A 14,371-nucleotide genomic window follows, 5' to 3' on the forward strand; every position below is an offset into this window, starting at 1 on the left:
TTCCAACTATGACTTGTCTTGAACTCTTTCAGCCTTAAACACTGCATTCCCAGAATCGATACATTTCATGTTGACTGCACCCTGCTTCCCATTCGTCACTTCCAGCAGGAGAGAATTATTTTGTCCCAGGAGAACAAAATCAGCAGTTCCCTTTATACAAGGAATGTCTGACCCTCCTCTGGGAGAGCTTAACACCAGTCATGGAGAACACAGCATCACTACATCAATCAAAATGATCTATTGGTATGGAGAAGCAATAATCTAGAGATCTCTCACAAGAAGTAGATACAGTGTCCCACCAAAAGACTCCCTGACCTATGACATAGAGGAGATGGGGGTGACTGTCTTGAGTGACAATGGCAAATTACTGGCAAGTTAATGGCAAGGATATTTGATCCCATCCCTGCAGCCCTTGGATGTTACATATCAAGGGTGAAACCATGTTCAGAACACAGATAATAAGCACTCAAAGGCCTGAATTAGAACTATGTCTGATGTAAGTGAACATCACTCAAAATAAATATGCCAGCATCATTCTGGAAGCCCAATCTCACACGCTCCTGCAAAAGAAATATCTGCCAACCAGCAGTAACAATCTGCTCTCTGGATCACCCTCCTGGAGTATAGCCAGGAAACAGGGCCCCATAGATGCAAGCTTTCCAGGATATCTTGTAATCCATATATGCAGGAGGAGAGAGAATACCCCAAAGGGGAGAAACAGAAGTGCCACCAAAAGAGGATTTAAAACTTTCAAAAAGGTCACTCCAAAGAGCAAGGCTCTCTGAGCTGCAGGACTAGGACAAGGTTCCCACTTGTCAGGTCTAATAGTGATATTGCCGAGCACCTCCAGATTTACACAGAGCTTAAAGGAACCCAGGTGAATACAGGACTGAAGAGAATTAGCCTCTACATCTTATATTACATATATACATCTTATATTACATATATGATAATGTTTCCAAAGATGATATTAACATCTAACATTAAAGTTCTCCACTTTCACAAGGAGGGAAGCCCAGAAGACTCATCCTAGGACTGCCCTCTGCCCTTGTAGCCATCACAGGAAGTGTGCTGGAAATGCAAATTCTTAGGACTCACCCCAGATTTTTAAGTCAGAATCCTCATTTTCAAAAGATCCCTACATAATGTGCACTAAAGCATTGCTTTTTTGTGACATTAGTTTTGAATTTAATGCAGCATCGTGTGACCAAAAGATGTTCTAAATATGTGATAACTGCATCAAATCCAATTACATTTGTGTTCATATCTTCACAAACTATGTGAGAAACCACAAGATGGGAATTCTAATCCTGCCCTAAGGGTTCTCTCAAACTTCTCTGTTTTTTGTTCCTCTTATATCTAAAGGTTGTTAGATAAACTATGATTTCTTTTTCAATTCACTTCTTCACATATGCCAGGTGTTTTGCTGAAACCCTCTTCTTTGATTGGATATATTATATATGATCAATTCTTACCAGCTACTTAAAACAAGTTTGAGATTATAGGAAACTTAAATGGCATCAACTTGATGGCAATCTTTTATAGTAACAGAAATCACAGTCAAATTATGAGAAAACACATTCTGACTTGCCTAATATATAACTATTTCCCATTCAAATTAGCTTTACAATCCATATACAGTTAGATGATATTCATACATTCACACCAAAACACCTATAAAATGCAAAAATATTTAGCTATTGGACTCTATTATCTCAAGAGATTTTGTGATTTTTCAATATGAGGCCAACTTGGAAATATTTAAGACTTAAATATTCTCAAACAACTCAAAATCTAAATTGCTTGTTACCACATCTAATTTCAATAACTTGGATTTTTTTTCCTTTTTGTTTCCCAAAATCTCTTATCCTTTGATGGCTCTGTACTCACTATTCAATACTTTGTCCAATTATTTGGTGCATTTTATCTTCCACCTTTCTTCTATTACAGCCTTTCTCTTTTCAAACTCCCCTTTCTTTTTTTTAACTTAGAGTCTATTTTTTAAATTAGTATCTTGGGAATGTATGTGATTGTGAGATTCATTCTGGTTTATTCATATAGGTACATAGGAAGGTTACATCACCACCTTTCTCTATTCTATCCCGCCTCCCTTCCCTTTATTCCTCTTTGTCTACTCAACTGATCTTCCTTGTCTTTTTCATTTTTTCAAATATTTTTAGTTCTAGGTGGACACAATATCTTTATTTTATTTACTTATTTTATGTGGTGCTGATGTTCAAACCCAGGGCTTTGCACAACCTAGGTTGAGGCACAACCCCAGCCCACCTTTATTTTATTTATGTGGTGCTGAGGATCAAACCGAGACCCTCAAATAACTCTCAGACCACACATTGCCATTCCAATTAAGCCTTTATTGCTGGCCAGCAGTGGAAACTCTACTCTCTAAAAGTGAGATAGTCAGAGTGGTGTGCCCCCTTCAATTTGGCTTCAAATTTAAGCCAAAAAAAAAAAAACCACAAAGAGATGTTAGGGGGTTTAGCTAATGCAAGCAAGCAAGTTAACAGAAGTGGAGAAGTGGGAGGGTTAGCCAATCAAAATAAGCCCAGTTACCCCAGTTACAGAAACAAAGCCCAGTTAGATAGTTCCATGTTCTTGAGGGTATCCACAACAAACGGAAAAACAACTTGCCCCAGTCATGACCTTTCTAGTTGGCGTGGCTGTTTCACAAAATGGAGTCACTAAACAAAATGGAATCACTATAGTCAAGACTTCTGTCTCATCACACAACAATAACAAGGTTTTTTTTACCCTGACTTCTTTTGATCTTCATTGGGACCATCTCTTCTGTCTTTCTTTTCTTTTTTTTTAACCTACTCCTTAGAAACTGCTGTTCCTCTAGTAATCATTATAGTAAAAGGACATGTGAGCAACAGAATTCCAAGATAGCGTCCAAGATTCCCTTCCTAATTGTACATGCCCTGCATAATCCTGTGATTACAAATATGATGGATTTTACCCTGATGAGGTTAAGTCGTGTTACACAATTTGCTTCAAGAAAAGGAGATTATCTTTATGATCCTAATCAAATCACATGAGTTTGTTGTTGTTTGCAGTACTGAAGACTGAACCCAAAGTTATTACTGAGCTACATCCCCAGCCCTTTTTAATTTTTATCTTGAAACAAGATCTTCTTGCTTAGAGCCTCAAACTTATTATCCTCCTGCTTCAGCCTCTGGAGGTGCTGGGATTACAGGGTTGCATCACCACATATGGCTGTCTGAAATTTTTTAAAGCAAAGAATTTTTCTCAGTCTGAAAATTTTTCTCTTTTCCCAGGAGAAGTCATAGAGACATGTTCTAGTGGCTTGGAAGAAAGCAACATTCATTCATTTTATAGATCTCAAAGACTTGAAAACAGTCCTCCACCCACAGCTAACAGGGAAACAGGAGGTCAGTCCTACAATTGCAAGGAAATTAATCCTGCCAATTGGCGGGAAGCTTGAAAGAAGATTAGGAAACCAGATAAGATCATAGCCCTGGCTGACACCTTGATTTCTGTTGTGTAATTCTGAGTGGGAGTTCAGCCATGCAGTGCTTATATTTAATCCATGGAATTATGAATCCATAATGTGGCTGCTTTAAGTCACTCAATGCATGATATTTTTTTGCACAGTAATAAACATTGATAAAGGATGTCATAATGGTGAAATATATTTTCCTGATTGAACTAACACCATGTAACTTTCATTCTCTTTTTTTAGAATGAATAAATATTTAAGATATAAAATCATGTTTTTATTTTGTAAACATAAAATATATGACATAGTTGTGCCCTTTTCCTATGGGAAAAATGTTTTTATGTGTATTTAAGTTGCTTACGGAAATATTAATATTTCCAGATATTCTTTTTTTTTTTTTTAGTAGGAAAATGTTATAACATATTATTGACTGATCCTATAGATGAAATCTAAAAGACAAGATTCTGGGTGACTTGAAATATATTTCTATTTGATTTTGTTTTTAACTTAGATAACTCTGAAAAATTATCTAAAGCCAACACTTTTCTTTTCATTCAGGAAAGAACAGGTAGAGAGTGAACAGAAAAACCAAGAAGCATATTCCGAGTGCCATTTGTTTCTCTGCCACCCCTCAGAGACAAGATCTGAGAAAGGCCACTGCCAGACCATCTTGGCCCTTGTTGAAGTAGAGGTCTCAGCACTGCTAGGTTTATTGGTTTTGACTTTTCTTCCTTTTCCTCTCTTGAGGGCTTGAAGGTATACTTTTACTGGGAATAAAATAAAACCTTAAACCTTTTCATTTGAAATGTTAACTTTGAGAGTCACTTGTTTTTAAGTCCTGGTTGCTGATGCTCTCTGGTTCCTTTCCTTCTGGTGATGACAGTTGATTTTAAAGTAATGAATCAGAATAATGGATTTTGGAATAGATTACAGAATGTTATGACTTTGAATATGGCTTGTGTGTATCCTTCAAAGTCTTACATACTAGAAGCTAGGTCTGCCGCAGTCCGGCTGCAGCAAAATAACTGGGGGGTGACGAACAACTTGTGTACATTGATACAGCAGGAGTGGGAGCCATTTATTGTAGGACAGGAGCGGTATATATACATTCCACACAGCTTATCTTAATTAACATAAACTCGATACAGCAGTCAACCAATAAGGAATCTCCACACCTAATGGCTCACTGGCGTTACTTCACAAACCACTCCCTCTGCAAAATGCCAGGTGCCATCTTGACTTGTTTACAGACCCTAACATTGGTCCTCAGTGAACCAATTCTGAGAGGTAGTAGAACCGTTAAGAGGTGGAGCCCAGTGCAAGGTTATTAGGTCCTTAGGGACACTGCCCTCTGCAGGGATTAATGTAGTCCTTGTGGGACCCCAGTTAGTTCTCTCAAGAGTGAGTTGTTATAAAATGACCAACCTGACCTCTGAATCCCTCTGGCTTCTAGCTTTACCATATGATCTCTTTTTATACACACTTCCACCATGTGACACCATCTGCCATAGAATGTCACCAGAGCTTATAAAGGGTGATGCCATGCTCTTGAATGTCCAAAACTGTAAGCTCACCAAGCCTTTTTCCTTTACCACAAGGCATTTTGTTATAACAACAGAAAATGAACTAAGACATAGAGAAATGGTCAAAGTAGGCCACTTAAGTTATTATGCTTTGAGGTTTTAGACTTTATTAGCTTTGGAAAAACAATTCTTTCCAAAGACTCTTAGCCTATTGGCATTTTAACATTAGTGCTTGTTTATTATCCTTCTAAGGAAAAAGTCAGCTTTCCTGCTGCTGTGACTAAAAGACCTGACTAGAACAATTGTAGAGGAGAAAAAGTTTATTTGAGGGCTCATGGTTTCAAAGGTTGACTTCATTCCTGGGGGCTCAAGGTGAGGCTGAACATCATGGCGGAGGAGTATGGTGGAGGGAAGAAGTTCACATGATTATCAGGAGGCAGAGAAAGAGACTCCACTTACCAGATAGAAAATATATACTAAAAGCACACCCCCAATGACCCATCTCCTGCAGCCACAACCTATCCACCTTCAGTTACCACTCAATTTATTCCATCAGAGGATGAATTCACTGATTGAGTTAAGGCTCTCAGATCCTCTGAATCTTCTTGCATTGTCTCATCCAAGGGCTTTTGGGAGGCGCCTCACATTAAAACCATAACAATGCATGAAGCAAAGCCTCAGTTACTAATAAAATTTTCATTGCCTGTTTTACCATCTCTTATATGATGAATAAATTATTAAATAAATGAAAGAATTATTAATTATTATGTAATAATTGCAAATAAATCATCATGTGTCATTATTAAAATCCCATGTACTAATAAATTATTCTATTATTGAAATTACATTATGTTTATTTAAAAAAAAACATTTTAATCTGAAATTTAGTGCTTGAAAGTGATTCCAGAAAAAGATGGTTTTTATTCAGCTTATTTTACTCAATACCACCTAAAGGAATATATTTTATGAAAGTATTAAGGCAATCACTAAAATCAAACAAGTAAAAAAAAATAATAAAACTTCAGTTACTTAAAAAATACAAAACCAAGTTTATATAAAATATACATCAATGTTAATAAAAATTTTAACCACACTTTATTTGATTGGAAAGAGGATACTTTTGATAGGAAAACAAATAAAATCTGTTTTCCTATAAAGATATGCATTATAAATTTCAAATCTGAATTACAATAATAATAAAACTCCTTCAAGTTTTTCCTTAATGAAGAACTGGTTGATTGCAGAGAATTGTTCAAGTAGAATATGTAACCTAAAGTAGTGGTTCTCAACCCATTTAAGTCACAGCATCTGCCATGGTTTCAATGTTCCCTTCAAATCTCATGATGAAATTTAATTACTATCATGACCATACTAAGAAGGGAATTTTTTAAAGGTAGTTTGATCTTGAATAACTTATCTTCAGAAAGGGTTAATTATTATGGGAGTTGCCTCCCAATAAAAAGTTAAGATTGACCCCATTCTCTCCCTTTCTCAAGAATTCACTTGTCCTTCCTCCTTCTGTGGGATGGCACAGCAGGAAGGCCCTAGCTAGATGCTGTCCTCTTGACATTGGACTCCTCATCTTCCAGAACTTTGAGATATAAATAAATGTCTTTTCTTTATAAATTATCCAATCTGTGGAATTCTGTATTATAGCAGAAAACTGATAAAAATAGTAAACTTCAAATGCTGATGAAAGTATTGTAGAAAAATATATATGTAATATATATATAAATTATAATAATTTTACATACATAATGTGTAATTATAATTTATGCATTTGTTTTGAATAAATGCACAAATTGATAAACAAGGATTCATTTTCCAAAAGTTGTAAATATAGGTTGTTTTTATGACAGTAACAAGTTGGCATTTTAAAAACATAGTTCATTTTAAAATGTCTGGAAAGGCCAGGAATATAACTCAGTTGGTCACAAAAAGAATTTCACCTATAACTGTCTGGAAAGACAAATCAAGGAAAGAAAATTACAGACCAATATCTCTGATGAACAAAGATGCAGGCCAGGAGTGGTGGTGCATACCTGTAATCCCAATGGCTCAGGAGGCTAAAGCAGGAGGATCACAAGTTCAAAGCCAGTCTCAGCTTATTCCCTAAGCAACTCAATGAAGACCTGTCTCTAAATAAAATGCAAAATAGGGCTGGGGATATGGCTCTGTGGTTGAGTGCTTCCTGAATTCAAACTCTAGTACAAAAAAAATGCAAAAATCCTTAATAAAATATTAGCAAATTGCATTTAAAAAACACACCAAGAAGAAAGTACACCATAACCAAGTGGGTCTAATCCCAGGGATACAAGGTTAGTTCAACATATGCAAACCAATAAATGTAATTCACCACATAAATGGAACTAAAGACAAGAAATCATATGATCATCTCAATAGATGCAGAAAGGGCTTTTGATAAAATTCAGCACCCATTCATGTTTTATATTTTAAAAGTTATAAAATATTATAAAGTTTATATATGAAAAACCCAAAGCCAATATGATACAAAAAAATGAAAGCATTTACTTTAAAAATCAGGAACAAGACAAGGATGCTCACTCTCGCCACCTCTGTTCAGTATACTTCTTGAAACTCTAGCCAGAGAAATCAGGCAAGAGAAGGAAATTAAAGGGATATAAGGAGGAAAAGAAAAAGTTAAATTATCTCTGTTTCCTGATGACATGATCCTATATCTAGAAAACTCAAAAATCTCCTCCAGAAGATTTCTAGAGCTCATAAATAAGTTCAGCAGAGTAGCAGGATACAAGATCATTATCCATAGATCAACATTCAAAAATCAACAGCTTTTCTATACGTTGAGAGTGAGTTTTCTGAGAAAGAAATCAGAAAACCTATATCATTTACAATAAGATCAATAAAATGAAGCACTTGGGAATTAATTTAACTAAGGAGGTGAGAGATCTTTACAATTTACATTATAGAACATTGATGAAAGAAATTGAAGACAACACAGCAAGATGGAAAAACCTCTCATTTCTTGGGTAGGCAGAAATAATATTCTGAAAATGGCCATACTACTAAACGTTTTAAACAATTCAATGAAATCCCTATCAAAATACCGATGATATTCTTCACAGAACTATAAAAACAGTCCTAAAAGTCTTTGAAAGAATAAGAGACCCAGAATATCTAAAATAATCCTGAGCAAGAAGAGTAATGCAAGAAGAATCAAAACACCTAAACTCTAATTGTACTACAGAGCCATACTACTAAAATACTATGGTTTTGGCATCAAAATGAACATAAAGAACAATGGAATAGAATAGAAGACACAGAGAAAAACCCACATAGTTACAGTTATTTGATACTTGACAAAGGTGTCAAGTGCAGTGATGGTGGCTGCAGCATCACTGGTGGCCATGTGCGAACTCCAGTGGCTTCAGTGTGGAGCTCTGTTAGCGGTGATGGTGACAGCTTGGGACAGCAGGCCTCAGAGTCAGAGGGTGACTGGAGGCTGTGATGGCCTCTGCAGTGGCTCCTCCAGGCAACTGGTATTGCTCCTTGTAGGGCCTGCCTGTTCACAAAGCAGGGCTCAGAAGCCTGTGGTATGCAGACACCTGCTGAGGACCTTATGCTGCTCATTGCAGCAATGCCTGGCATTGGCCTTGAGTCCACCAGGCTGCTCACCTAATCCTTGAGTTCACCCTGCCCCTCCCTGAGTTGTAGCCTCTGAGAAATGAGTAGGCGTGCTGCCAGCTGGGGAAGCCTTTGGAGAAAGCACCCACCCTCCCTAGGTACATCTCCCCTGTGCTGGGGTAGCAGAGTGCAGAGGTGAAAGGTGGGGGGGCCTAGAAAATCCTCACCCTCCAAGTGCATTCCTTGGGCTGACAAGGGTATAGGGCACTGTGGCAGTGCGAGTCTAAGGGCAACGAGTTCTCTGTCTTGGTCTTCTGCCACTCCCAGCCACAGAAATGCACTTTTGGGGTGAAGATGTCCTAGGACCTCAGCTTTCTGCTCCCACAGTCCACGCAGGAAGTTGCTGGGAATGGTGAGGTTCTCTCCCAAGACCGCCCCAACCTAGCAGACAACCTAGTTCCTCAGTAGAGAGGCTATATCAGGCGATGGGGTGAGCAGCCACACAGTGGCCTCATGGTTGAGCAAGACATGGCAGCTGTGGGAAGCATAAGGTCCTGGGCATCTGCCTGGGTACGACTGCCTCCCGCATTTTTCTTCCTGACAAGGTCAGTCGACCAGGCACAAGACCAGGGCCTGGAGCCTCCACGACAGAGGACATCCCAGCTACTGGTTACCTTATCACTCTGACACCCACTATCCCATGCCCTTGCTGCCATGCCAGCCTGGAACTTGTCGCTGCAGTGAAACAGACTCCCCACATGGCCACTGGATGCCACTTTCACTGTCCTGCAGCTGGACCCCAGTTACTTCTGCAGGATGAAGATGCTCACTGCTGGACACTGCCTGTTGTTGCTGCCCGTGCTTCTGAACTCTTATGGTGCCACCACCATTGTGCAGCACTCAAACTTCCAAACTCCAGATGGACACCAACAATGCCCACCAAGGCCCCAATGTCACTGTACTTTACACCACACCTGCTTCCCGACCCCTATACAGAGGCTGGACCCTTGATGCATCTGCATGTTGCTCCTGTGCCTGCCAGAGTCTGGAGCTCCACCCTGCTGCCACCAGACTTTAACATGGATACTAGACACTGACACTCAGTACTGGGGCCACCTTCATTGCAACTGCCAGAGTTTGGTCCATTATGTTTTTGTCAAAAAGTCCCTCTGCATAAAATAAAAGTGCAAGGCAAAATAACAAGTGCTGATGTAGAAGCTCTTGCAAGTTATCTAGAAGGTCTTCCTAAGCTATTCGATGAAGATGTGTTGTGCTTGGAGGTATTGGTGTCTGAAATTCAGTTATGGCAGTAGTGGCAAAGGCAACTGAGGAGTCTGTAGGTGGCAACGTCAAGCCAGGCATCCAGAGAGTTGCATTCTCATCCTCTGGCAGTGGCAGGAGTCTGGTCCCAGTGCAGTGATGGTGGCTGTGACATCACTGGTGGCCCTGTGGGGACTCCAGTGGTTTCAGTGTGGAGCTCTGTTAGCGGTGATGGTGACAGCTTGGGACAGCAGGCCTCAGAGTCAGAGGGTGACTGGAGGCTGTCATGGCCTCTGTAGTGGCTCCTCCAGGCACTGGAGGTATTGCTCCTTGTTACGCCTGCCTGCCCACTAAGCAGGGCGCAGGAGCCGGTGGTACCCAGACACCTCCTGAGGACCTTATGCTGCCCATTGCAGCAATGCCTGGCATTGGCCTTGAGTGCACCAGGCTGCTCACCTAATCCTTGAGTTCACCCTGCCCCTCCCTGAGTTGCAGCATCTGAGGGATGAGTAGGCCTGCTGCCAGCTGGGGCAGCCTTTGGAGAAGGCACCCACCCTCCCCAGCTACATCTCCCCTGTGCTGTGGTAGCAGAGTGCAGAGGTGGGAGGTGGGGGGGCCTAGAAAATCCTCACCCTCCAAGTGCATCCCTGGGGTGCGACAATGGTGGAGTGCACAGGTGGCAGTGGGAGTCTAAGGGCCACGTGTTCTCTGTCTTGGTCTTCTGCCACTCCCATCCAAAGAAATGCACTTGGCGGGTGAAGATGTCCTAGGACCTCTGCTTTCTGCACCCGCAGTCCACTCGGGAAGTTGCTGGGGATGGTGAGGTTCTCTCCCAAGACCGCCCCAACCTAGCAGACAACCTAGTTCCTCAGTAGAGAGGCTATATCAGGCGATGGGGTGAGCAGACACACAGTGGCCTCATGGCTAGAGCGAAACATGGCAGCTGTGGGAAGCATAAGGTCCTGGGCATCTGCCTGGGTACCACCGCCTCCCGCATTCTTCTTCCTGAGCAGGCCAGTCGACCAGGCGCAAGACCAGGGCCTGGAGCCTCCACCACAGAGGACATCCCATCTACTGGTTACCTTATCACTCTGACACCCCCTATCCCATGCCCTTGCTGCCATGCCAGCCTGGAGCTCTTCCCTGCGGCCAACCAGACACCCCACATGGCCACTGGATGCCACCTGCCCTGTCCTTCACCCGGACGACTGTTACTTCTGCAGGATGAAGATACTCACTGCTGGACACTGCCTGTTGTTTCTGCCCCTGCTTCTGAACTCTTATGGTGCCACCACCATTGTGCAGCACTCAAATTTCCAAACTCCAGATGGACTCCAACACTGCCCACCAAGGCCCCAATGTCATTGTACTTTTCCCCACACCTGGTTTCCGACCTCTATACTGAGGCTGGACCCCTGATGCAGGTGTATGTTGCTTCCGCCCCTTCCAGACTCTGGAGCTCCACCCTGCTGCCACCAGACTTTAACATGGATACTAGACAGTGACACTCAGTACTGGGGCCAACTTCACTGCAACTGCAGCCAAACCCTTGTCACTATGGCAGATGAAAACACTCATGGCTGGAAGCATCTGTTGTTACAACCACTGTTTCTGGATTCTTCCACCGTCACCGCCACCATGAGTAGGAAGCAAGGAACTCCTAAATCAGAGCTGCCTGCTGATACCGCCACAGTCGGCCCCACCTCACACCAATACTCAAACTCCTGACTTTCGACGCCTGATGCCCTATGCCCACAACAGCTGGATGCTGCTCTTGCCACCATATGCCACCATTTCATGATGGTGCCATTGCAGTGAATTGACCCCAAGGATGCTTCTCTGCTCAAGATGTATAAGAGCTGGGAAACTGATCATTCTCCATTACAGTCACCTCACCAAGTTCCACTGCATGCTGCCTGCCTTTTGTCACCCCAGGACCAGACACCAGTCCTCAGGACCCTAGAGGAGTTGTGGCTCTAACTCAGGGAACTCATCCAAATAAACAAGTGAGCACTCTAAATAAAGGCTGCAGTCCTCACAGCAGGCAGTGGGTGGGACTAGGTGGGTCCAGCTCACTGGTGAGAGGGTGGGGTTAGAGCCTGGGAGCTGCTGGCAAGGTCTAGACCTGATCCTGTAGGGCAAGATAGAGAGGGATCTTTGGCTGCTCTGGAAGTCTAGCCCTGGAAGAACCTTCTGGTCCTTTCTCCTGAACTTTCCATGGTGTCTCCTTCTCCTACTCCTCCGCTCTTCCCTGAGGAGACTCTGTGTCCTGGACATAGGGTCATCTGGGCACAGGGTCTCTGGGCAGTGGAGTGAGGCCCCAGTACATTGCAGCAGGCTGGGGACAGCCAGACTGGCCATACCTGGACTTGTAGGAAAAATAGCCTATTGGGAAAATACCCTCCTAGATCTACCAAATCTAGCCTAACACTGGCTTCTTCCAAGAGATTATCAAGAAAGGAAAAATATAAGTAAGCAAGTTTGTCTGGCTAAGGGGTGGTTTGAGGAGAAGTAAAGACTTCAGATTGGGTAGAGCTGGATTTAAATCCCTCTTAACTGGGTGACCTTGACCAGGGTGCAGAACTAGGTACAACCTTGGGTTTGCATCTGGTAAAGTAAAGTTGGGTGAGGAGGATAAGCCAGGGGTAAAATTAAGCTGTTGAGCAGTACCTAAACTTTGGGAGCCAGGAAGGCATTTGACATGATTTCCATGCAGAAATATATTCTGAGATTAAAGTCAACCCACTTAGAGGTGCACCTTTGGAAGGCAACTGACCTGTGAGCAGGCGGTTGAATTTACTTCATTTTTTAGATGAAATAATAATATATGGAAGATCATAGGCCGATGTTGGGTCAGGCTTGTGAAATTATAGGCTGTTTTCAAATTTGTTTAAAGAGTTAAATCTACATAGTTCAAGCCTCCTGGGATATCCCCCACCTCTTGTCACACCCCCACATAGAGCACTATCTACAATCCCTTACTCTAATTTTTAGAGGGTCACCAAATATGTCAATGCATGTATGTACATATGCAGAGATATACATTATGTAATACTTTGTTCCTTTTAGCCTGCTTTGGAACCTCCTGAAAATAAAATCCCTTATTCTTACGTACATTCTTTTGCAGCTTTCCCTCCTTAATTTGTACCCCTTAAGCTGAGCATCAGGAAGAAGGAAACACCAGAGAACCTCAAAGATCCGAAGGACACCAACCCTGCTCAAGTCACTCTGGAAGCTGACTAGCCTGAATGTGCCCAAAGCTTGAGGAAACATCATCCCTGCTTCAGCCACTCTGGGTTGGATGTACAAGGTGAAAGATATACTAACCAAAAGGAAAATGGACTGTTTCACTCTTTCAGACAGCTCTTATACTGTCATTGCCACCCCTTACTTCTGCCATATACAGAGTCCTTTGTTTTTTCTTGACTCTAGGACTGATAACAATCAAACACATAGTTAATAATATCAGAAAACAAACGCATGTACCAGTTCAATCCTGAAAGGGCATTGCAGTTGAGATCCAAGCTCACTATTTGGAGGATGGTTTCCTTTTCTTGGTGGATTCAAAAGCTTAATTGACATAGCATGGATTGTGCTCTGAACTTGTGTATTGCTTCCATGTTTGTTTCCTCTTTTCATTAAAACTAGTGGTTCTACAATAGAAGCAGGTTTCCTTTTTAAAAAAGAGAAACAACAACTATGATATTACATTATATAAAGCTTTAAGCCAAGAAGATAATAATGCCCTTTGACTTAGAGGATTAAATAATGAGCATCAAAGGGGGTAATGCTGTAGTTTCCAAAAGACTCCCACCTTAATTGTAACACACAAGTCTCTCTCCTAATCAAGAAGAGATTATTTTAAGAAGTCAACAAAATTTCCAGAGCACTCATTGTGCTTTGAGCTCCTTTTTGTTGTAAAGGCCAGGTTTCTCTTTCTTGTAAGAGTTAGGCCTGCAGGGCTGGGGTTGTGGCTCAGTGATAGAGCACTTGCCTCGCACATGGGAGGCCCCTTGTTCAATTCTCAGCACCACATAAAAATAAAGGTATTGTGCTCATCTACATCCTAAAAGAAAATAGTCTCCAATCAAGTTTTTTGATGTGCGAAAATTTCTGTTTTCTGTGTAAAACATTGTGAAACCTCTGTCCAACCTAGGAATGTGGAACAAAGTTAAGTTATATTAAACATTGTGCTGTGTAACCACCCACTGCAATGTTAGAGAATTTCCAGACCTGGGGTCCAGAGCTTGTTTGGTGTTATCCCCTCTGGGTTGCTGCAGCTTAAATAAATCTGCTTCCTCCAAATGCCTCAGGTGTCCAGACTCATCTTTCCTGCATCAATGCCTGCTTGAAATGCTAGAATGTCCTAATTCTTGAAGGGCCTGAAGAGACAGTCTCTCAGACTCTGTCACAGTATGAATTCTAGGAAAAGTAATTCATCACAATGAATCTAATTTCAGGTTTCATTATAGGGACTTCCTGGATGTAATATCAAAGTTGCATGATA

At 41.6% G+C, this 14,371-nt stretch overlaps 2 long non-coding RNA genes across 2 annotated transcripts; both read left to right on the top strand.

Moving 5' to 3' along the window:
- Positions 1 to 1,855: 1,855 nt before the first annotated feature.
- On the top strand, positions 1,856 to 4,290 carry LOC144366518 (uncharacterized). Its single transcript, XR_013425577.1, has 2 exons — positions 1,856 to 3,410; positions 4,037 to 4,290. It is a non-coding gene; the product is annotated as an uncharacterized LOC144366518 (long non-coding RNA).
- A 7,285-nt stretch (positions 4,291 to 11,575) lies between these two features.
- LOC144366762 (uncharacterized) lies at positions 11,576 to 14,169 on the top strand. Its single transcript, XR_013425907.1, has 2 exons — positions 11,576 to 11,870; positions 12,992 to 14,169. It is a non-coding gene; the product is annotated as an uncharacterized LOC144366762 (long non-coding RNA).
- The last annotated feature ends 202 nt before the right edge of the window (positions 14,170 to 14,371 follow it).

This window comes from Ictidomys tridecemlineatus, chromosome 9, assembly GCF_052094955.1.
Source record: "Ictidomys tridecemlineatus isolate mIctTri1 chromosome 9, mIctTri1.hap1, whole genome shotgun sequence".
NCBI lineage: Eukaryota > Metazoa > Chordata > Mammalia > Rodentia > Sciuridae > Ictidomys > Ictidomys tridecemlineatus.